The sequence below is a fragment of the Rattus norvegicus genome, chromosome 14 (genome assembly GCF_021556685.1).
Source record: "Rattus norvegicus strain SHRSP/BbbUtx chromosome 14, alternate assembly SHRSP_T2T, whole genome shotgun sequence".
Lineage (NCBI taxonomy): Eukaryota > Metazoa > Chordata > Mammalia > Rodentia > Muridae > Rattus > Rattus norvegicus.
Genome location: NC_141547.1, coordinates 99,143,677 through 99,165,860, shown reverse-complemented (window position 1 = coordinate 99,165,860; position 22,184 = coordinate 99,143,677). Strand labels below are relative to the sequence as shown.

The 22,184-nt window shown below is 44.9% G+C and overlaps 1 protein-coding gene across 5 annotated transcripts in view; it reads right to left on the bottom strand.

Annotated features, from left to right (window-relative positions):
- The window catches only part of Sertad2 (SERTA domain containing 2), a 104,584-nt gene that overhangs the window by 25,180 nt on the left and 57,220 nt on the right, over positions 1-22,184 (bottom strand). Inside the window, exon 1 of one of the 5 annotated variants that reach the window (XM_087584140.1) lies at positions 8,307-8,432. The gene's annotated coding sequence lies outside the window, so the exon portion shown is untranslated. 5 annotated transcript variants of the gene reach the window in all.

Below are 22,184 nucleotides of genomic sequence, written 5' to 3'. Positions count from 1 at the left end.
AGCTACAGCCCTAAGGTAGGGGTCTCTTTCTGAAAGTTACCACACTTACAGACTGTGGCATAACGGCTACAAGCTCTACTCCCCTCCCCCTTCCCTCCCCCTCCCCCTCTTGTTCTCCCTCCCCCTTCCCCTCTTCCTCTTCCTCCTTTTATAAAATGTTAGGTCTTTTCTTTTTCTAAAAATCTGACAGTGTCTAAATCTTAGCACAGAACACAATCTTTAAAACAACATTTGAGGAATAAAAAAAAAAAAAAACCCAAAACTTTGCCATTTCTCAATACAGCACTACCCGCCAGTCTCTACACACTGGTTCTACGTCACATCGAGGGAGGAGTGTATCCTACTTAATCCTTAGCAGGGATGCTCTTCTCACACTCAGAACATCTGGATTCCACACACTTCCGACGACCAATGTCAGGAGGGCCAGGTAGGTGAGGTGAAGATTCTTCACAAAGAATTCAAAGATTTACAACTCCCATTTCTGGAACTCTGTTTTCTCCTTTCACTATGGATCCAGAGATCAAACTCAGATACCCCAGGCTTGTCCAACAAACACACCTATCCACTGAGCCATCTAGCTAGCACAGTCTGGGACTTTTGAGTCTCAATCTGTTGTGTCACAGATCTCAGATCATCATGGGTTCTACTGAAGCGAGCACTGGGTTATATGCTCGGACAGCCTCAGCACTGGGAGGCAGTATTAGAATCTTGGCACTGCTGAGCTTGCTTCTGTACCTGGCGAAAACAGTACTTTGGACTCTGGTTTCTGGAGCCCTTTCTAGGAGCGAGCAGTCTCTGAATGGGAACTTTCACTCCCCTTAGTCTTGTGGAGGAGTTTTAGGGCTGAAAATAAGACACAATGTTTTGTAAGTTGCTCAGCTTGTCTAGAAGAATATAAAACAAATCCACCTTCACACAGTTCTAAATGGAGGTAGAAATAATAATGTGTTCTCTTCAATAAGACAAGTTCCTCAAACCTTTTCATGTCCAGACAATCACTCAAACCATCTTCTGGTCTCAAAGTCTGGAGAAGAGTAGGGCATTTCCCCAGGCTTCCCTCACGGACCTGGCTGCTGATCTTCACAGCACACTGCTCGACCACACACAGGGCAGGTGCAGCTCTCCGTGTCTGCACGAGGAGGAAAGGAAATCAGGAGGGCCTGACACTCAACTCTTTAACAAGCTGACACCCAGGGACAAAGATGACCTCAAGCCTGCATGGCCTACCCTTCGTTGAAGATCTCTGGAAGCAAGAAGGCACCTTGAGAAGCAAGGTGCTTTTTGCTCAGGAAGGAGGAGAGCCCGAGTTAGGGTATAAGGACAGACGGAAATGATGCATGCCAGCACTAGGCGTCACTGAGACCCAAACACAGACTGGGCATAGATAAAAAACAATTATTTCTCTTACCAAAAACTCCAACCCTGTCTGTCCTTGGCCTTATTTTAACCCATAGAATAAACAACCCCAAGCACAGCACAAATCATCATCAGCACACCCACCAGCCCTTCACTAATCTCCAAGCTGCTCACAAACTAGCCTTCCTGTCTGTCACCCCATCACTAGCCTCCATGTGGCCACCACTAGACAGCATGTGGCATAGGAAGTGTCACTAAGTGTGTACTTCCTAAGGACTGGAAGAAGTGGAGAAATCACAGGGTTAATCCTTTATAGATATACATTTATTAACAAATGGGTAGTAATATTTTCACAGCCGAGTTTTAAACTTAAGGGCTTATATATTCCTGCTACTTTTGCTCCCAAATAAACAACTACAGACCATTTCTTGTCCTGTTCCAACTGTGTACACGTGTGTGAATGAATGTGTGTGCATGCGCATGCGCATGTATGTGTTTGTGTGTACATGCATTTTTTTTGTATATAAGCTTAAATACTCACACAGCGTTTTCAAACTACCGTGACTACAGATCACCACTGTAATATAATATTGTATTCATGACTACTTTTTAGCATTTCTGTACTATCTAATTCAAGTTGAACCTAGTTAAAGGAATTAACTGCACTTACAAAGTACACTTTGAATGTTAACACATGTAGACGTCCTACTTGGTAAGTCATATATACAGACATAGCATTCAGGGGCTGGAGAGGGGGCTGATGGTTAACAACACTGGCTGCTCTTCAGGAGCACCTAGGTTCAGTTCTCAGCACCCACACGGCAGCCCACAGCCATCAGTAACAGCAGTACCAGGGGATCCCAGACTGTCTTTGACCTCAGGAGGCTACCAGGCATACACATGCTGCACAGACTCTCATTCAAAACACTCATCCAAATAAAATGAAAAGAAATAAATCTCAAAAAAATTAGATGCCAGTAATCAAACATGCTATAAAAATCAGCAATCAACTTCAGGCCAGCCTGACCTACACAGTGAGTTCCGGGGTAGCCAGAGCTACAGTGAGACCCTGTCCAAAAACAACAACAGCAACAAAACTAGCTGTCAATTTTAATTGCAAAGAGAACTTGCCTAAATGATAGAAATAATATTTTTGTCAAAGCGTTACTCTAATGCCAGATGTCTCTTGTGTTCTAAAATCAAGTACATTTACTGATTAGCTAGACTAAATTGTATTTTCTATCATAGTTTTATATCCACCGTAGTAACTGTCTGGAGTCATCTTCTAAGCACCTATGAGAGATGGATGTGGGAGGGCACACCATCCATAGGGCATACCTATGGTCTTAGCCACAAGGAAGTAAAAAGCAGGCGGATACGGATACCTTAGCCCAGGAGAGTAAGGCAGCCTGGGGCACATGTAAAGACCCTGCATCTCAACAACAAACAAATGGAAATTGTAAAGAAAGAGACCCTTTGAGCAAGAACAGCACAATGCTTATAAGATGATATATTAAAATCATCTTTTTAAACCATGACTATAACATTTCTGCTTTGAGAAGGTGAAAATTCAAGACTTTAATGGGCATGTCTGTGGGAAACACAGGCAAGGATACAGGTCCCTCCCACTGCTATGGGGACAGAACCCAGGGTCTCACGCATGCTGACGAGGTGAGCTGCCAGCCATGAAGCCGCATCCCCATCCCGACATTACCTTTCCTTGGTACTGCGTGTAGAATTGTTGTTTAACAACGGGCAGGTGGGGATGGTGGCAAGGCCTTCAGCCAGCACACACTAACCTCAGCTTTCTTTGTTCCAGCCTTGGCACAAGGGGCAGCAGGAGCATCTCCATGAGTTTCAGACCAGTCAGCCTGGTCTACATAGTAAAAATTTAGGCTGCTCTAAGCTACACAGAGACCCTGTCTCAAAATAAAATAAAATAAAATAAAATGTAATCCTAGTCCTTTGCTTGAAATTGAAAGCCTTTAATTTATAATTTTTTCATATTTGGAATTTCCATAACCACAGTTGCTTCTGTGTGGCCTTCCATCAGGCCGTCAATTCCTCCTGTGTTTTCTGGAGGCTTTACCCACGCAAAACCATTTCCTCCCTGCTTCCACTTTGGATAGACAGTCAGTAGCTGCTTCCTGTTATCACTGGTGTTCCATGTCCCAACTGTCCCATCTGTAAAGTCCCTTCTTAATGTCTCCTTGGATGAGTCATTTATGTACAACTTCAAAAAGAAAAAAAGATAGTCAAAGCACAAACTACAGGTTGAACAATCAATAACTCTGGTCACATTGAAAGCTAAGTATCCATTAAACAAAGTAACTTAACTCTGAAGTTAAAGGCAAGGTAAGGATTATCAAATTATATATGAGGTCCACACACTGGACAAAGTACTCAGAATCCATAAGGAATTCTTGAATTAGCTTTCTGTCTGTCTGTCTGTTAGTCAGTTTTGTTTTATTTGTGACAGGATCTCCCTCTATAGCCCTAGCTATCCTGGGACTCCCTCTGTAGACAAGGCTGGTCTTGAACTCACAGAAATCCACCTGCCTCTGCCTCTTGAGTGCTGGGATTAAAGGCAAACAAACAAACAAACGAACAAACAAACGGAAAAACCAAAAAACAAAATCATATTCTGATAAACGATTATGACAGGAAAAAGAGTGCTGGATCTGAGGGGACAGCTCCGAGGGTAAAGCACAGGGCTGTCTTCAGATCCCCAGATGGTCTGGGATGTGTCCTCCCTCTGCCTCTGCACAGCTCCAGCAGTGGGCGCCTCTAGACATGTGGGTCCCTGGACCTCTGACCAGCTAGTCTAGGCGAAACAGGGCTTCGGGTTCAGAGAGAGGATTTATCTCGAAAAGGTGGAGGAGCCAGGCGTGGTGGCACAGACCCTTAACCCCAGCACTCAGGAGGCAGAGGCAGGTGGATCTCTGTGAGTTTGAGGCCAGCCTGGTCTACAGAGTGAATCTCAGGGCAGCCAGGGCTACACAGAGGAAGCCTGTCTCCAGAGAAAAAAGTATATGGTGGAAGGACAGGAAGGACAGGCAGGTGACGTGTGTGAAGAGAGCCTGGGTCCTCTGAACCCATGGAAAGTGAGCAGGTGTTAGAGACGGCCACTGAAAATCTCAGCGCTTGATGGCAGAGACAGGAAATACCCAGGGTAAGTCGGATAGCTAGACCAGCTAGATGAAAGGTCTGAGTTGTGTGAGAGGCCCTGTCTCCATGTACAAATTAGGAAGTGACCAAGGAAGACTGAACATCAACTTCAAGTCTCCACATGTGCCCACACATGCACCTGCACACGTGAAATACACAGATGCATACCACACATACACATGCAGACAAATACGGTAACAGGGACTGAGGACATTGCAGTGTCAACCTGGACAGACGGGGACACACACACACACACTTTGGAAACAATTGGCAATGACTCAGTTATAAGCTGAGGGGCACACTCATACCTACACACATGTAAGCCTTTAAGTAGTGTTCAACAGAAAAGTAAGTCCTACAGAAAATGACTTAGAAAGCATACCCTCGGGTCTCCAGGACAGTGTAAAGCCAGTGATGCTCTGGCAAATATTTAACTACAGGACAAGACTCTAATGGACTCCTGTGGCACTGGGCATTAGTTCTCTTGAAGAGTTCTTGATGGAAGAGCTATGTCCAGAGTCTAGAAAATTTTGTTTTTATCGCCATGGAGCCACAAGAGTTTAAAATAAAAAAAAAAAAAAAAGACAAAAACCAATTCACTACTTAGAACAGCAAATACTGGAAACAGCATTAAGATTCCTCAAGATGAGGGCAAATCTATACACCTCAACACTTTCGAAGAACTAACATCACACACATATCAACATATATCAATTCTCAAAAAAAAAAAAAAAAAACAGCTCGGGGTTGGGGATTTAGCTCAGTGGTAGAGCGCTTGCCTAGGAAGCGCAAGGCCCTGGGTTCGGTCCCCAGCTCCGGAAAAAAAAAAGAACAAAAAAAAAAAAAAAAAAAACAGCTCAAGACAATAAAGCAGGCTACAAGATGTACCTATATAACTCCGCCCGTAGACAGTATTATATAAAGTGGTGGCACATGCCTTTAGCACTCCCTAGCATTGGGGAGGGAGAAGCAGGTGGGTCTCTGTGAGTTCCAGGCCAGCCAGGGACACAGTGAGACTCTGCCTCAAAACCGAGCACGCCGAAGCATGCGCTGTACTGTCTTACAAGGGCATACATGGGGACCATATGAGTTATAGGACAGATAGAGAGTTCAGGAAAACAGTGGCCACTGTTAAGGAGAGGGGGAGAGTTGAGGAAACACACACAGAGTCTAGAGAGTTTGATTTCTTTTAAAAACATCAAAACCAAAAAAAATGTGTTACAATTTAAAAATTCTAATTTATTGTTTCAGAATAAATTAGACATACATTTTCTTCTCCTTTTTCTTTATGAATCCCATGATGCCGAACTCATAGGAGACTTTTACCTGCAGTCTCCGGTGTCTGTTAAAGCCAGGACGGGGCCAGAGAGAAGCCTGGCGGTTAAGAGCCTGTTGCTGTCATGGCAGGGCCAGGTTCAGTTCCCAGCACCCACGCGATGGCTCACAGTTACCTTCTGACTCCAGTTCCCAGATCTGATGCCCTCTTCTCACCTCCAAAGGCACCATGCACATATGTGTGCACAGACATACATACACATAAAAATAAAATAACGAATACTGGACATATGTAGACTCTCATTATCTCCCATGACTTTATGGTAATTGTCTCTCTGGTTAGTTTTGAGGTATTGTCTTACATTAAAAGTATAATTATATTCTTAATAAAGGGCCGAGCAGGAAGCATGGTGTCACATGTCTGTAATCTGAGTGCCTGACTCGAGACATGAAGGTGCCAAGTTCAAGGTCTGAGTTACGTAGTGAGACCCTGGTTCAAAAAAGAATATGCATAAAGCTCACGGCAATGTTACAGCAACCTGAAGTTCTTAAGGAGAAGGGAGTCCGACAGGGCTCATTTCTTGATTGCTAGCTAATGTCTACCATGCCAGAAAGATCCTAAACTTTCTCGAAATATGAAGGCCATTTGGCTATCTTCTCAAGACTCCAAAGAATTTATTTAACATATACATCTATTCTTTTATCTCCTTATTTACTTTGTCTTGTTGCTCTGGAGTTGGACCAAGGGCCACACAAAAATAGGCAAGCACTTTGCTGTTGGGTTGAATCTCTGTCATCTACTGTCTTTGACATTTTAGTATGGAGATAGTCTTGCTAAGTTGTCATGGCTTGCCTAAAACTTGCTGTCCTCCTGCCTCAGACTCCAGAGTGGCTGAGACTACAGATACTTGCCACTAGATCCGATATGTTGTTTTAAAATGGAAACCAGCCCCCACCCCCAGATCCCCCTCGCATATACCCAGTATTTTTCTCAGGGATATTCAGGTAGCCACTCACTGCACCGGGCTCTTCCTTTGTGCACACTGACACCCGATCTTGATGTCTGTGCACATCATGTTGTCGGAGCGTATGAGTAGTGTGACTCATTTTCAAAGAGACTGTCTTGAAACAAGCCTAAGTACACGCTTCTCTGCAAGCTAGCAGGCATTCGAAGCTAGGTGGTTCTAAATAAAGAACTCTAGTCAACAACAGGAAATAACTCCCACAGAATACAAACTCTCACCAGCTCTTGCCCACAGTTCACAACAGCCTTTTGTTCGCCCCACAGCACGCCTGAGGCCTCTCCTCCTCAGAGCATGCTGAGGCCTCTCAGAGCCATGAAGCATTTCCCATTCTCCTGCTTGTGTCCTTGCTTTTTCCCCTCTGAGGAAGTAAATTTACAAAAATTTCTGTGAGACAGAAGGAGCAGAAAGAAAACAAGGCAATGTGCTATTGTAATGTTGCTGCGCTGTCTTAAATGCTTTTCAAAAACTTTTCTTCTTTTTTCTTAAAAATTTGCTTTTGCCAGGCATGATGGTACACACTTTGTGCTGGCTAATTTTATCTCAACTTGACACAAGCTAGAGTCATCTGAGGGGAGGAAACCTCGATTGAGAAAATGCCTCTCTAAGATCAGGCTGCCGACATGCCAGTAAGGTGTTAATTAGTGACTGATGGGGAGGGCCCAGCCCACTGTGGGTGGGGCCATCCCTGGTCTAGTTGGGTTCTACAAGAGATCGAGCCATGGGAGCAAGCCAGTAAGCAGCACCCTCCATGGCCTCTGCACCAGCTCCTGCCTCCAGGTTCCTGATCTGACTTCCTCTAGTGATGGACTGTGATCTGAAGTGTAAGCCAAATATAAACCCTTTCCTCCCCAACCTGCTTTTGGTCATGATGTCTCATTGCAGCAATGGAAACCATAACTAAGACCACATGCTTGTGGTGCTAGTGCCTGGGACACTGAGGCAAGAGGATCGTGAGTTCAGGACCAGCTAGGTCTATCCAGAGAAAGTGTCTCAAAACCAACAACAATAAAACTCCTGTTTCCCATCCAATGTGTATGACACCACATGTGGATGCGCACTCACACCACACATTTACAGGAATGTAACCTGTAACCTGAACTGTTCGTTTCTACCCCTTTTAATAAAGATGCAGTTACCAGCCCATGAAAATCTAGTTTGATGGATTATCAACATTTTATCCTTGACATTTTAAGAAAGCGGAGCAACCAGAAGATACGTTCATATTCTTTTCAAGATGTCCGTCTCCAGTCTTAAGAGAAAGAAGAAACTTAAGACTTCAAGCCAACCAAACACAGGGACGCCTAGGTAGTGCTTTTCTTTCTCCTTTTCTTCTGGAATCTACTGTGGTTGGTTTGACGCTCAACCACAACACAGGCACTCCCTCCCGACAGAAAGCGGACTACAGACTGGCATTTCTTAAATCCCTTGAACGTTAGTGTCACCTTCTAGCAGACAACAAAACACAGACTCGGTGGGCTCTACCTTAACACAGGAGGACTCCTCCCCCAGGGGAAGGCTGTCCCATGGTGGGCGCAGGTAGCTCTTCCTGTCTTTACCCTTCACAGCTTCACTCTGGTTCCTGCTCTGAAACAACTGCACTGGCCAGCCCAGAACAGGGTTCAGGGTCCAGGGTCCAGGTTCATGTCATGACACTTCTTCGGCTGCTGCCACTGCCCACCTCCTGCCGGCTCTTCTGGTGAGCTGCAGTCTCCCAGCTCTTCTCACTCTGCCCATCGTACTTTACTGTTTCCTCTCCCTCCGGCCTTGTCAGAAACCTGCAGCTCCAGATTTTTCCGTCCAGGTTGCAGATCAATCCCACCACTGTACATACTGGACATGTGCTTACCATGAGCTATCTCCAGCACCCAGAATTAAAACAAGCAAAACTCCTCCCAATAAGCTCTGGCTACAGTCCGAGGCCAGGGGGATGTGTGCACTGGAGTGGGATAAGCAACAGCGGAGGTTGGTTAGGATTCCCACCTGTAAGGAGAACTCTCCACAGGCCACTGTGCTAACTGCACCCACTCTCAGGGCACCTATGCACCAATGACCTCGCTCCGACCTTATGCTTCTTTCTTCTTTTTCTTTTTTAACGTAGGCAGACCATACATGCATCCTAGTCCAAATCAGACCCATTCCTGGAATACATCTGTTAACATGCCAAAATTATTAGTAGCATACTGTTCCAATCTCCAAACATTGTTCCTTGCAACAGTAACTGTATAATTTGCCTGTTTATACTCCCCTCCGTGTCGTCTATCTCCATTGGTTATCTAAGGACATGTCCAACTCACAACACATCTAAAATTGGCCATGGAGATGGTGAGATGACTCGGCAGGTAAAAAGGCATTAACCACCAAGCCTGATGACCTCAGTTCAAACCAGGGGATCCCTCAAGCTCTCCTCTGACCTCCACACAAAAACCATACATGCACCTGCCTTGCCCCATTTCCAAATAAAGAAATGCTAACTAAATAAAACCGGCCTAGTCATATCCTCCTTAAATTTGTGCCTCTTCTGAACTCCCACAAACAGCTAAGCCGCCCGCACCCACTGATGTCTGGGTTGGAAATTGGGGTTTCAGAGAGTCACGCTCCCATCCTCATACTCACCCACGCTTTCTCCTGCTGCTTTCCAAGCACACCCTGTCTCTCCTGCCACAGCCCTAGTCGAGCCCCTAATTTGTCTTTCACCATGATCATCGTGACAATCTATTTTCAAATTTCTATTCTTGAATATTTTCCTCCAATCCATTCATATCACAAACTATCAGGTGGTAGCATGGTCCATACTGACATTCAAAATGGAGAGGAGGATGAGGGACAGCAGTGGGAAAACTCTTGCCTAGCACGTCTGAGGCCTGGGTTTAACTCCTAGCACAACCACTAAAAAAAAAAAAAAGACAACAAAATGCACAAGAGTTGCTTCTCCAGAGCTCTCAGGAAAGAGATCCACTGTGATACTGTGATCCACATGGTGACTGAAATGTGCCCAAGCTAGCAAGCAGAGAGACCACCACAACTGAGAGACCACAAAGCCAGGACAGTGGGGAAGCAGGCACTGAGGTGCAATTTTAGGGCTGTCAGCCAAGGACACTGATCAAGTTTACTACAGGCACAGGGAGCAGCCTGACAAAGACAGGGAGGTGAGGAAACAAAACAAGACAAAAGCAAACAACAAAACAAAACAACTCACAGGATATGAGTACTGGCGAGTATGTGTGGTTAAATTCCAGGAGCAACGGCCCCACAGAAGATCAAAGACATCAACAGAAGGCTGCGGAAGTCAGGAAGATATTTTGCATGGAAGAAAGACAAGAGGACACTAAATCTATAACTATTCCTAAACCTGACACAGAATGGTCTTAGAATTTACTTAGAACCAATGGAGGATACACACACACACACACACACACACACACACACACACACACACACCCTCCCCAAGCCATGTAGCTGTGGCTGGCCTGGAATTTACTGTGTAGAGCCCATTGATACTGAACTCACAGACATCCCCCTGTCTCTGCCTCTGGAGTGCTGGGATTAAAGTGCACCATCACACTTGTTTCAAAAATAATTTTAAATGACTTATTTTAGATTTATTTATTTTTATTTTACGTGTATGAATTTTTTTCATGTGGGTACTGGAAACGGAACCTAAGACCTTCGCAGGAGCAACACGTGCTCTTAACTACTGAGCCGTCTCTCTAGCCTCTCAAAAGTACTTTTTTTTGAAAAAGGAGTCCAAATTATTTTAAAACTACAATAATTAAGAATTGAGTTCTGGCATTAAAAAAATTATCTTTATCAAATACTTGAAGCAACCCTACTAACTACAAAGGCTTAGTATTTTCAAGGTGTTACTGATAGCACGTGCACCATGGGCGCGGGAGAAAACTGAACACGGCCCTTTCGGTTTATACAACAAGCAACACGCCACACATTAAATAACATTACAAATCATACACACAAGAAAATCTGATGAATATTGTAGATGGGCAGTGATTTCAAAACAAGATAAGATTTTTCCAAATAAAAATCATAAACATAAGAAAAGCTGACTGACATTGTAGATGAACAGTTGTTTTCAGAACTAGATAAGATCTTCCCAAATGAGCCAGAGAGAAAAGATAAAATGATGCTAAAAAAAAATTATCAGACATTTAAATCAAACATATTCAGAATGGCAAGAAAAACTGAAAAAAAAATACAAGCTAGGAGTAATATTTGCAACACAGACAACAAAGACCATTTGGATTCTATAAATTAGGAAAACATCAACACTAAATTGGAAAAACATTGAGATCAGGTTGCCATTAAAAGAATGGGCAAAAGGCAGAAGCTAATAAATACCATAAAAATACAAATTCACCTAATAAAAGCCATACAAATTAAAAAAAATAGAATGTCCATGAACGAAGCTGGCCAGGGATGTTTACAATTCGTGAGTATGGAGGGCAGGATGGCCTCAGGTCACTGATGAACAGATTTGACCTCAGGCAGAAGAAGGCTTGATCACGTGTGCCCAGAACCTTTGTTTGTATCTGTAATGCAAGCATCATTTCTAGCAATTCATCCTACTTAATCAACCAGATCTCTGCATATATTCAACAAACACACATTTAATGCCCACTGTATGCCCTAGGTCATAAGAGAAAAACAGAATAAAACTAAACAGAGGCGTTTGAGTCAGGACCTGTAGGAAGGGGGCTGAGCAAATCTCAGGCAGGAGGTTAGAGTCGGGAAGAACCAACGTGAGCAGGCCCTGTGGACAGGAGGATGTGGAAATGGAGGTGAGGAGGTCCTGGAGTTGATGACTATGAGGAGCAGGGCAGGTTATGGACGACCGTAGGAGTCAATAGGATGACTGCCTTTTACCCCAGTCAGATGTGGGGCAATCCTTCCAACAGTCTGTCACTTAACTGTGTGTTCTCAATTTCGGGTCTTGTGATCCTATGACACAAACTTACTCTCTTTAGTTCTGGAGGCCAGACATCCAAAATCAAGCTGTCCTGGGACCCTGTGCACTTCTGCAACTTCAAAGCACGTCCCAACCACCACCTGTCCTTCCCCTTTTCCCTGCCTCCTCCTTATGACGTCCCTCTCTCCAACCCTCACACCAGCCAATAACTGGGCCACTGAATCTACATCGAAGGCACCATTTGTTGGGTTTTCTGTAACGTGGGTAGAGGCAACACAGTAAACCATACACTGGTCACAACTTAGCTTGGTGACTCCAGAGAGGTGGTCAATAGAAAAATGCAGAGGAAGGTCTGGGAAAGCGATGATCTTTTCCATGTGTCCCACCCAGACACACGGAATTAAGATGGTTAAGTATAGACACTACATGGGTGAGCAAACATCCCTAGGAGATCTGTAACCTCTAAGAGTCAACTGTGCCTTAGGTTTCTTACCTGAAGAATTCAGTAATAAAGGTCCCACCGATGACTCAGGATCATGTGAAATCAAGGTATTTATGTCTCAAAGACTATGTATCACTGCCGATCATTAAAAGAAACTGAGGCAGACAGGAAATGTCTGTGGTAAACAAAACAGTTCATTCTGAGACTCCAGTGTTTCAGAATGCACAAATCAGGGACAACTGTACTCTTGAGAGAGAAGAGCATCACAAGGCCCATGTGTTACCACACTCGCTAACACCCATTCCTGCCCCGCACACGTGTTACACACTCACTAACACCCATTCCTGTCCCGCACATGTGTTACACACTCACTAACACCCATTCCTGCCCTGCACACATGTCACACACTCACTAACACCCATTCCTGCCTCACTCTTGCTTTTCTCCCCCCCCCTTTTTTTTGGACAGGATTTCTCTGTGTAGCCCTATCTGTCCTAGAACTCAGTCTGTAGACCATGCTGGCCTTGAATTCAGAGATCCACCTGTCTCTGCCTCCCAAAGGCTGGGGTCAAAAGCGTGAGCCTCTACCACTCTGCTTTTAATTTTCAATATATTTGGCTTTCCCCCTTTAAACCAAAGACTGTAAATGAAACTTTAAAAGGGAGTATGAAATAGGCAAGAAAGGAAGAATGAGTAAAAACTATCTATCTATCTATCTATCTATCTATCTATCTATCTATCTACCTACCTACCTACCTACCTACCTACCTACCTACCTACCTACCTAGGTTTTTAGAGACAGGGTTTTTCTGTGTGTCCCTAGCTATACTGGAACTCAGTCTGTAGACCATGCTGGCCTTGAACTCACAGAGATCTGTCTCTACCTCCCATGTGTGGCACTAAAGGTATGTGCTACTGCCACCCTGCTAGGGAGGATTTTTAAATCCTGACATCTTTTTAAAAAAATATTTATTTGTTTTATTATATGAGTTCACTGTAGCTGCTTCAGACACACCAGAAGAGGGCATCAGATCCCATTACAGATGGCTGTGAGCCACCATGTGGTTGCTGGGAATTGATCTCAAAAGCAGTCAGTGCTCTTAACCGCTGAGCCATCTCTCCAGCCCAACAACAGTGATCTTACATATCTGATTTGGGGTGATTCAAAGCTCTTACTTCAGCAGAACACTTTAGCATTCTAATGGTTCCCAATCATGAGAAAAGGAGATACCAGCACTGCCGTGAAAAAAAAAAAAAAAAAAAAAAGGCAGTGCTGACAAGGGCAATAAACATATAAAGTGAAACTTTCATAGACCATGCTTGCGTTAAGCAAGTCAGACACACCTAGATTTAATTTAATCTCTAGATAGAACTCGAGCATATAGAATGCCAGTATGCTACATACATGAACTTCCTGTGTGAAGTTCCCATGGTGGCAAATCTACACATACTCTGCTGATTCAAAAGAAACTTCCCAGCACCCTAAGTTCTCAATAAATCTGTGCTGTTGGGGAAGCCACTGTGACATTATCTTCTTTGTGCATGAGGATGGTGACGGTCCATCTGCTGCTGTGGGGTACATGACAGTAACACCACACCCCTGAAACCGTGACCACTCTTAAGCCTTATAGTGTGCAGACCGCAGAGCACGATCTCTGGAGCGGGCTGCCGCTCTGCTATGCACTACTGCACGAGTAGAGATGTGCACCATTGCAAATTCACAGTAGTACTTTGGTTAAATGTCAGATGAAGGCTCTTTGCCAAAGCACATTTCTAAAAACAAACTCAGATGAAACAGTGTGGTGATCTGTCTGTCTATCTACCTATCTAGCACCATGAATCAGAAAAACGTTAACATATCACTTTTTAAATATAGCCTGCCTCTTTCTTTTTAGTATGCCCACACACTAGCTAGTTTCTATAAACTGCTTTAGCTTAGAGTGATTTCTACAACTGAGCCTTAGGACGCTTAAATACAAAGTTGCAGTTGGTTTCATTCACCAGAAGCCTTAGCTGGGGACAGAGAGCCCTACACACAGGCAGACTTGACAGGCACTTGCGCTCTGTGGAAGGGCGCAGGTCCACTGTTTATGTCACTGCTCTGTATATCCCCAAAGGAAAGGTGGCATGCTTTCATGCTGCTCAGCCCACATACGCCGATGACACACGCAGAGCCTACCATGCCAGGATGAGCCATCGGGTGGGGCATGAGGCTGATCCGCCTGACTTTGCTCACACCTCTCTGCCCCCAGCATGCAGTGGGAGCTGCGTGCGACTCCACAAGCGGCCACCCAATCCACCCCTCGTCTCAGATGCCATGCAGTTAAAACACTTTGTTTTATTTAAAGATTTACTTATTTACTTCATGTGTGTGAGCACACTGTAGTGCCTTAGAGAGGAGACGCAGCTCCATCCTGGTATAGGTCAGGCTGGAGGACTGAAGAAGCCGCATTTACTGAATAAATCTTCTCAAGTGACCAGCATCCAAAATGCCCTCTGCCACTTCAATTCCATATCAAACCAACCCCACTACTTTTGTTTAACACTAGCGGAATGCATTAGTGTACTTAATGTATATAATGTATACAATGTAATATAATTATGAGGTCCTAGGCAAAGCTTAGGCAAGACTGTCTCACAAATCACCAAGAGAGAAGGTTAAGTCTCCAACTGGCCTGCTGCTGTTTTGGTTTAGTTCACGGGGGGGGGGGGGGGGGGGGCGGGGGGCGTTGTTCTTAGACCTACTTGCCTGCATCCTCCACATGCTGGGATTACAGGCATGACTGCCACGCCCAGCTAAATTCTGAATTGCCTGTTACCAGCCTTGCTCTTTTGCTTTAATTATACTCCAAAAGAAAAACACAGCAAAGACTAGGAAGGGCCGGCTACTTTCTTCAAGAACATTCAGAGTGCAAGGGCTGGGCAGCCGTGGAGCACGCCTTGAAGCCCAGCACTGGAGAGGCAGAGACAGGCGATTACGCAGCCAGTTCCGGGACAGCCACGACTACACAAAGAAATCCTGTCCTGAGAAATGATCGATCAAACAGAAAAGCAAGCAACAAGAGGGAGCCCTGAGAAACAGAGCACATACAAAAACCATGGAGAGCTTTAAGGCCTGCTGGCGTGGCCACGCCCACCTCTCTGCTCTTAGGTGCTCTCCACAGACGTGCCTATGAACCGTGGTACACTGACAACCATCAGTTTGAATGACCACTCAGTTCCCTGATTCTCACTGTAAGGCTATGGACTGACTGGAAGACGGTTAAAGGTACAGCCTCCTGCTCTTACAGCCCCCCAATGGCTGCTATCCATTAGGTATTTCATTCATATTTTAGGTAAGAAAAAAGATAAGTTCTCTTTTTAAAGTTTTATGCTTTTATTTTAAAAAATACATATTTTATATATTATATAATATATACTTATATATTTACATTGATTTCTGGTATATAAATATATAATCTGTACTGTATATTCATACATACACATCTACACACACACACACACACACACACACACACACACACCCTCCTTAGGGACCCCTACTCAGGCCTCTCAGGTCTGTACAGTGTGACTATAGACAGCTCAGCTATGAAAAACTAAGACATCAATAGTTTTTTACCTTAGCACGATAATACCCATGGTTCCCGTTAAATGCAGGGAAGTCTTTGATACAGGTTAGTGGTTGAGCACAGGCTTAGCATGCATGGGGTTCTAGGCTCAATCCCCTGTACCATAAAACAAATAACAACCACCACCATCACCACCACCACACAGGTAGGAGTAGGGAAAGAGATTACACACAGGTGACAGAATTTACCAAAACTGGTTGCTTTCACTGAGGAGGAAAATGAATTAAGGTTTCAAAGGGGAACTGTCTTTGCATTGGTTGGTAATTAATAGTGAGGACCACAGAGACTACTTACTGGGTGAGATTCCTGCTGAACCCTACACAACACAGATGCAGTCACCTCCCGCAGTCACCTCCCGCACCCCCCTCCAGGAGGACACCCAGGACAGCTTAGCCTCCTTCCTGGGCAGAAGAGGACAACTGGAAGGCGAAGGAACCCTGTGCTGTTCTCAGACAGGTTCTGTCTTCTCACATCTGAGGCACAGAAGGGTCGGAGCACACGCAGGTTACAGTTAATGGGTGAATATGACCATCCAAGCCCTGAGCCAGGGTTGCTGGGCCTTCAGGGGGAAAGGCTATTAGATCCCAGAGCAGTCCCAGTTAAGAGCGCGATCCCCTCTACCCAACAAGTCTACACACAAAGCCTTGCAATAGGACACACAGGGCGACCGAAAGGTCTCAGTGGTTAGGGTCATCTAATGAGGCAGGCAGTGCCAGACTCTCAGAGGAAGAGAGGGGAGCTGTGAGGAAAAAAAGGTGGGGGGAGGTGTCACTGAATAGCTCCCTAAAATTCAGATAAAATAAAACCACACTGCCTAAGGTATTATTCCCTTTATTTTATTCATTTCCATGTAGACGAGTGTTTTCCTTGCATGTATGACTGCACTATGTGTGTGCCTGGTTCCCTCAGAAGTCAGAAGAAGGCATTAGATCAGTTGGAACTGGGGTTACAGATGACTGTGAATCACTGTGTGGGTGCTGGGGATCTAACCTGGACCCTCGGGAAAAGCGTATAGGGCTCTGACTGATGAGCCACATCTCCACTCCTAATATTATCCCTTTTAATTCAGATATAAATCCATAAATGAGAGCTTTGCTCTGGGAAAAACTCCAGAGAATAACACAGTCCCAGAATGCATCCAAACTGAGGAGGGTACCACATAGCTATTCGGTGACATAGTTTATTCTTGAACATATAGGCTTTCTAACTCAGAGTTTATTCTCAAATCTTTAACCACTTTGTAGACTAAAAAATAACTATTACTAACTTAAAATACTAAGAAAAAAATTGAAGCACAATAGAAACCATTCTTCTCCAAGAATGACTCTTGTTATTAAAAGAGTTGAGCACACACAGATCTGTAGAAAAATACTCCGTAAGGTCTCAGAGCCATGATGCACGAGGCATTCCTAAGACTAACAGAAAAGCTGGGACTGCTACAAGATCAGTTCTCAAATATGTACATGTCTAACCAATTAGCAATTCTCTGTTGCTTTTAATGAACAACATCACCCTACACAAAACGGTTGCATCACAGGCACGATAGGTCACTTCTCAGAACAGCAAAGGCAGTTTAACAAGTTTTAAAAGTACACTAAATAAAGTCCCTGTTCTTCAGACAACAAAACATATACACAGCCATCAAGCTTGGTGTCGGCGTCCTGTCATAATTGCTTATGACCCTGCAAGTAGTTAGAGCAAAAACCCTTCATCAGAACTCCTTAAAGTTCACAGTTACGTAGCTGGGTACACGGTTGCCAACACTAGCTATGCAGATCACATGGTCTCAAAAACACATAAGCTTTCTTTCCCTTTGTACAGAGACTTCTGTTCTGTTGTTTGTTTTTGGAGAATTGATGTGATCGTGGGACAGGGCAGGGGACAACTTTAAGGCTGGAAAAGGCCTGGGAAGTTCATCCAAGACTTTCACTTAAAATAGTCATTGGTCCCATTTATTGAGCAGTATCTGCCTGGCTGTGATAGGTGTTTCTTTTAGGAAGGGAGTGTGTATTAGGGAGTTTGGCATGGTTTTTTTTTTTTAAATGCAAACTCCCCATGTGGGTTTGGTGAACTTTTTTTGTGGTGGTTGTTTTAAAACTAACAAAGAGGAAAAAAAGTAAAAGTTTCTTCCCCACGTGGACAAAGACTTGGGCCCAGTAATGTATTGTCTTTATAACCTGGAGACAGATTGGGCGACACTCAATCTCCGAGGTTAGATCACTCAGTGAATACTGTATTGCTCCCTGCTCTCGCTGTCCTCTGGGTGTGCAGGGCCCCACACTGCTGCCTCTGCTGGCACACTTATGCTAATGAGCCCTAGCCCCAGTGCAGCTGCCTGAGTCCACCTCAAAATGCATCTGGCCCCATCTATCTCCCCCCTCACCCCCATCGAAATTCACCTCTGAAATCACACAAAGCAGCACGGGCTGCCTCCCTGGGCCACAACAACACACCCATCTTTGTTTCATCAAGACTGTGAAGCAATTTTAGACTCGTGTTTTGTTATTTTATTTTAAATTTACCACATATTTTAGCACAGTGGCTTTTGAAAGGACCAGTGGAAGGCTGTTTTTAATACAGATACCACTAAGACCTGAAAACATTCTGTAAACATTTCCTCGACCAGCAGCGGCCTGGCTCTGGCCGCAGCAGAATGTTGCAGGGTTTGCCAGTAGACACAATACTGCCAACGGATCCCAGACAAGAAGGCGAGGCTGCTTACAATTCTTGAGTTGTCACGGTTGTTAAATATGCTGCACCACAAAACCTCCTGGTCCTCAAGGCTTTCTCCTATCAGTTCTGTGGCATTAGCAGAAATGCTGTTTTAGCAAGGAAATTATTGATGTGCGCTTGAAACATTATTTTTAAGAACCATTATTTGAGAAAATAGTGTTCCTTAGTGTACACACACATTAATTTTAAATGTAGTGTTTAAACAATATACTCTTTGTGAGCATAATAATGTTCCACTGAAGAAGTAGAGGCCAGAATCTCTCAAGTTCAAGACCAGCCTGCACTACACGAGGGTGTCAGAAACAGAGATGAACCCTTCTAACACTTTAGGTGGCTCATTTCATGACAACTGGCTCTCTCCTGGTCTTCTGATGATAATGGTCTGTATATACGGGGACATTATTTTCTTTAATTGTGATGACTACAACTTGAACTATAAAGGAATAGAAGAACCAAGTACCAAAGAGTCTACATGAAAGCTCTCAAGTCACAGACTACATCTAAGAAAGACCTATGTCAGAAAAAATCCAGGGAAAGGGATTTTGCTTATTTATGAATCTTAATTGTAAGACAGGCAGACACACGGGAAGATACGCTGCCAGTTCCCTTACAGCTTTTAAATATGTACTGGGAACTGAACCCAGGTCCTTGAAGCTGTTAATCAAATGCTCTTATGCTGAGCTGTACCTGCAACCCAGCCCTAGTCTCAAAAAGCCCTGTGTAAGTGTATATGCTCTTTCAAGCTTTTTGTCAGTATATATTCAGTAATAAACTTCTCATACACTAGTACAACCGTTACATTATCCGTTTCTGAAACTTTGTTATGATCCCAAACAGAAAATCTGTACTGACTGAACAATTATTCTCCTTCCTCTCCTGCCCAGCCCCCGTAGCCTGTTTTACTTTACTGCTGCTACAGGCTGGGTTATTTTAGGCATTCGCATGCCAGCATATAGCATTTATCCTTTTATGCCTGCATTCTCTCACTTGGTATGCCTTCCAGATTCATAAATGTTGTGCCTTTTTTTTTCCCCCTGTTTGTGTTTTGACACAGAGTTTCATTCTGTAACCCAGGCTGACCTCAAACTCCTGGTGATCCTCCTGCCTCAGTCTTCCAAAAGCTAGGATTATGACTACACAATACCACATCTAGAAATTTTTTTCCCTCCTAATTTTCATTGTAGCGATATCCCACATTTTGTTTACCTACTCAGTTCTGAATGAACATTTAGAATTTTTACCTTCTGACTATTTTGAATGTTGTTGCCACAAATACTGTCGCACGCTTAGCTGTGTGAACAGCTCTTTCCATTTGGGAGGCAATATACATAGAAATGGAATGAGGCTGTTGGATTATAGATGCTTAACAAATCTTTTGAAGCCTCCTTTTGTCCTTGTACTGATCACAAGTTACAGTCATGAGTAAGGGACTCCCTCTGAGTTATGTGGAGGCTGCCAGTTGCTTTCCTTTGCTAAGTAATGGCCACAGAGCTCACCTGACCTGAGCTGACCTACACAGTTCACCACTCCCTCCTTCAGGAGCACTCTGTCCACATGGCTTCCAGGGCAGCACACACCGCGTTCACTTCCCTTCTGCTGCTTCACACTTCTCTCCTAGCAGCCTCTGGCCTTCTCTGTCCTTCCTCTAAAACTCTAGTCTCCCCATGGCACTGTCCTTGGGTGTCTCTACAGAACTTCGTTCTTGCAGCTCCAGCATCTTCAGTGCGACTTTCAGACGTGTCTCCAGCCCGTATTCTTCCCTGAGCTGCAGACTTGAATGTCCAATAGGAAATGTGGACACTAGAACCCAACGTCCTCCCTCCATTTACCCTGAGAGCCGAACTGTTGCTTACACGATAGCACTTATCCAAGGCCCCAGCTCCAAATGCCTCAGAGCCACCATCCTGCCCTCGGTCTCTCACTCCCTACCCCACCTCCCCACCTGACTCCATCCATCCATCCATCCATCCATCCACCCACCTACCCACGCACACTCACTCACATATCTGTCTGCCACCTGTCTGTCTTTCCATCCCAGGGCTGGGATGTAGATGAGGGGTAGAGACTTATTAAGCACATACAAGGCCCAGACTCCAGTCCACAACTACAGACACAAAACAACAGCCTGAATGTGGACAGACATGGACTAACGACAACTCCAGTATCATCAGCCTCTCCGAGTCACTGTCACCTCTTATGCTGGAGCACTGGCGTAACTTCTGAAGACTGCGCTTTCCTTTGTCCCCTAAGATTCATTTTACTTTTAACCATGTGTATGTGTGTGGAGGAATGCATGTGAATGCAGATGCTGCCCACAGATGCCAGAAGAGAGTTCAAACCTCCTGGAAATTGGAATTACAGGTGGTTGTAAACCACCCACTAAGTGTACTGGGAATCAAACTCAGGTCCTCTGCAAGACCAGTTTGCAATCGTAACTGCAGGCCATCCTTCCAGCCTAGGTTATACCCTCCCTTCCCACTGCTGACTCTCATCACAGCCAGACAATCCTTTTTAGCTTCACTTTTTCAATTTTATGTACCTGAGTGTTTTGCCTTTATGAAGGTATGTGTAACACACACACACACACACACACACACACACACACACACACACACACACACACACGACTGCTACCCTTGGAGGTCAAAAGAGGGTATCTGATCCCTTGAAACTGAAGTTAGGGGTAGGGTTCCATGTTGTGCTGGGAACTGAGGCCAAGTCCTCTGACAGAAAAGCCAATGCTCCTAAATGCTGAGCCTTCTCTCCAGCACCCAGAATTGTCCTTTTAAAAATGTAGGTTGGGTCATGCCATCCTTCCTCCAAATCCAACAATGACCTCCCATTTCAATCAGTAAAAGCTAAAAGGCTCAATACCTTCTCTATCCTTACTGTCCCTGGAGCCCCTTCACAAATTCCTCTCCTTGCTCACTCTTACTCTACCAACTCTTCTTGCCCTTGCTAGCCCTCAGGAGTTTATGTGGACAGGCTACTCCTCCTTGGAGCTTTCTCCCTCCAGGTCTACATGGCTACAGTCAGGGTTCCAGAGAAAGGGGGAGGGGGAGGGGAGGGGAGAGGGGAGGAGAGGAGAAAGGGAGAGGGGGAGGGAGGAGAGGAGAGATGGGAGGGGAAGGGAGAGGGAGGGGAGGGGGAGGAGAGGGAGAGGGGGAGAGGGAGCAGAGAGGGGGAGGGGGAGAGGGGGAGGGAGGAGAGGGGAGATGGGAGGGGAAGGGAGAGGAGAGGGAGAGGGGGAGGGGGAGGGAGGAGAGGAGAGATGGGAGGGGAAGGGAGAGGGAGGGGAGGGGAAGGGGAGAGGGGGAGGGGAGGGGAGGAGAAAGGGAAAGGGGGAGGGAGGAGAGGGGAGATGGGAGGGGAAGGGAGAGGAGAGGGAGAGGGGGAGGAAGGGGGAGGGAGAGATAGTCTAACTAATCCAACAATGGTTAGCTATGAATGAAATTCCAAGAATCCAGTAGCTGTTCAATCCATGAGGCTGGATGTCCTGACTGGTCTTCAGGATAAGCTGAGATCTCAGAGACATAGGCTCCAGAGCCAGTGAAGGAAGCTTCCTTTGTTGTTGCTGCTTGTTTTTTGAGACAGGGTTTTTCTGTGTAGTCCCGGACTGAACTCGATCTGTAGAC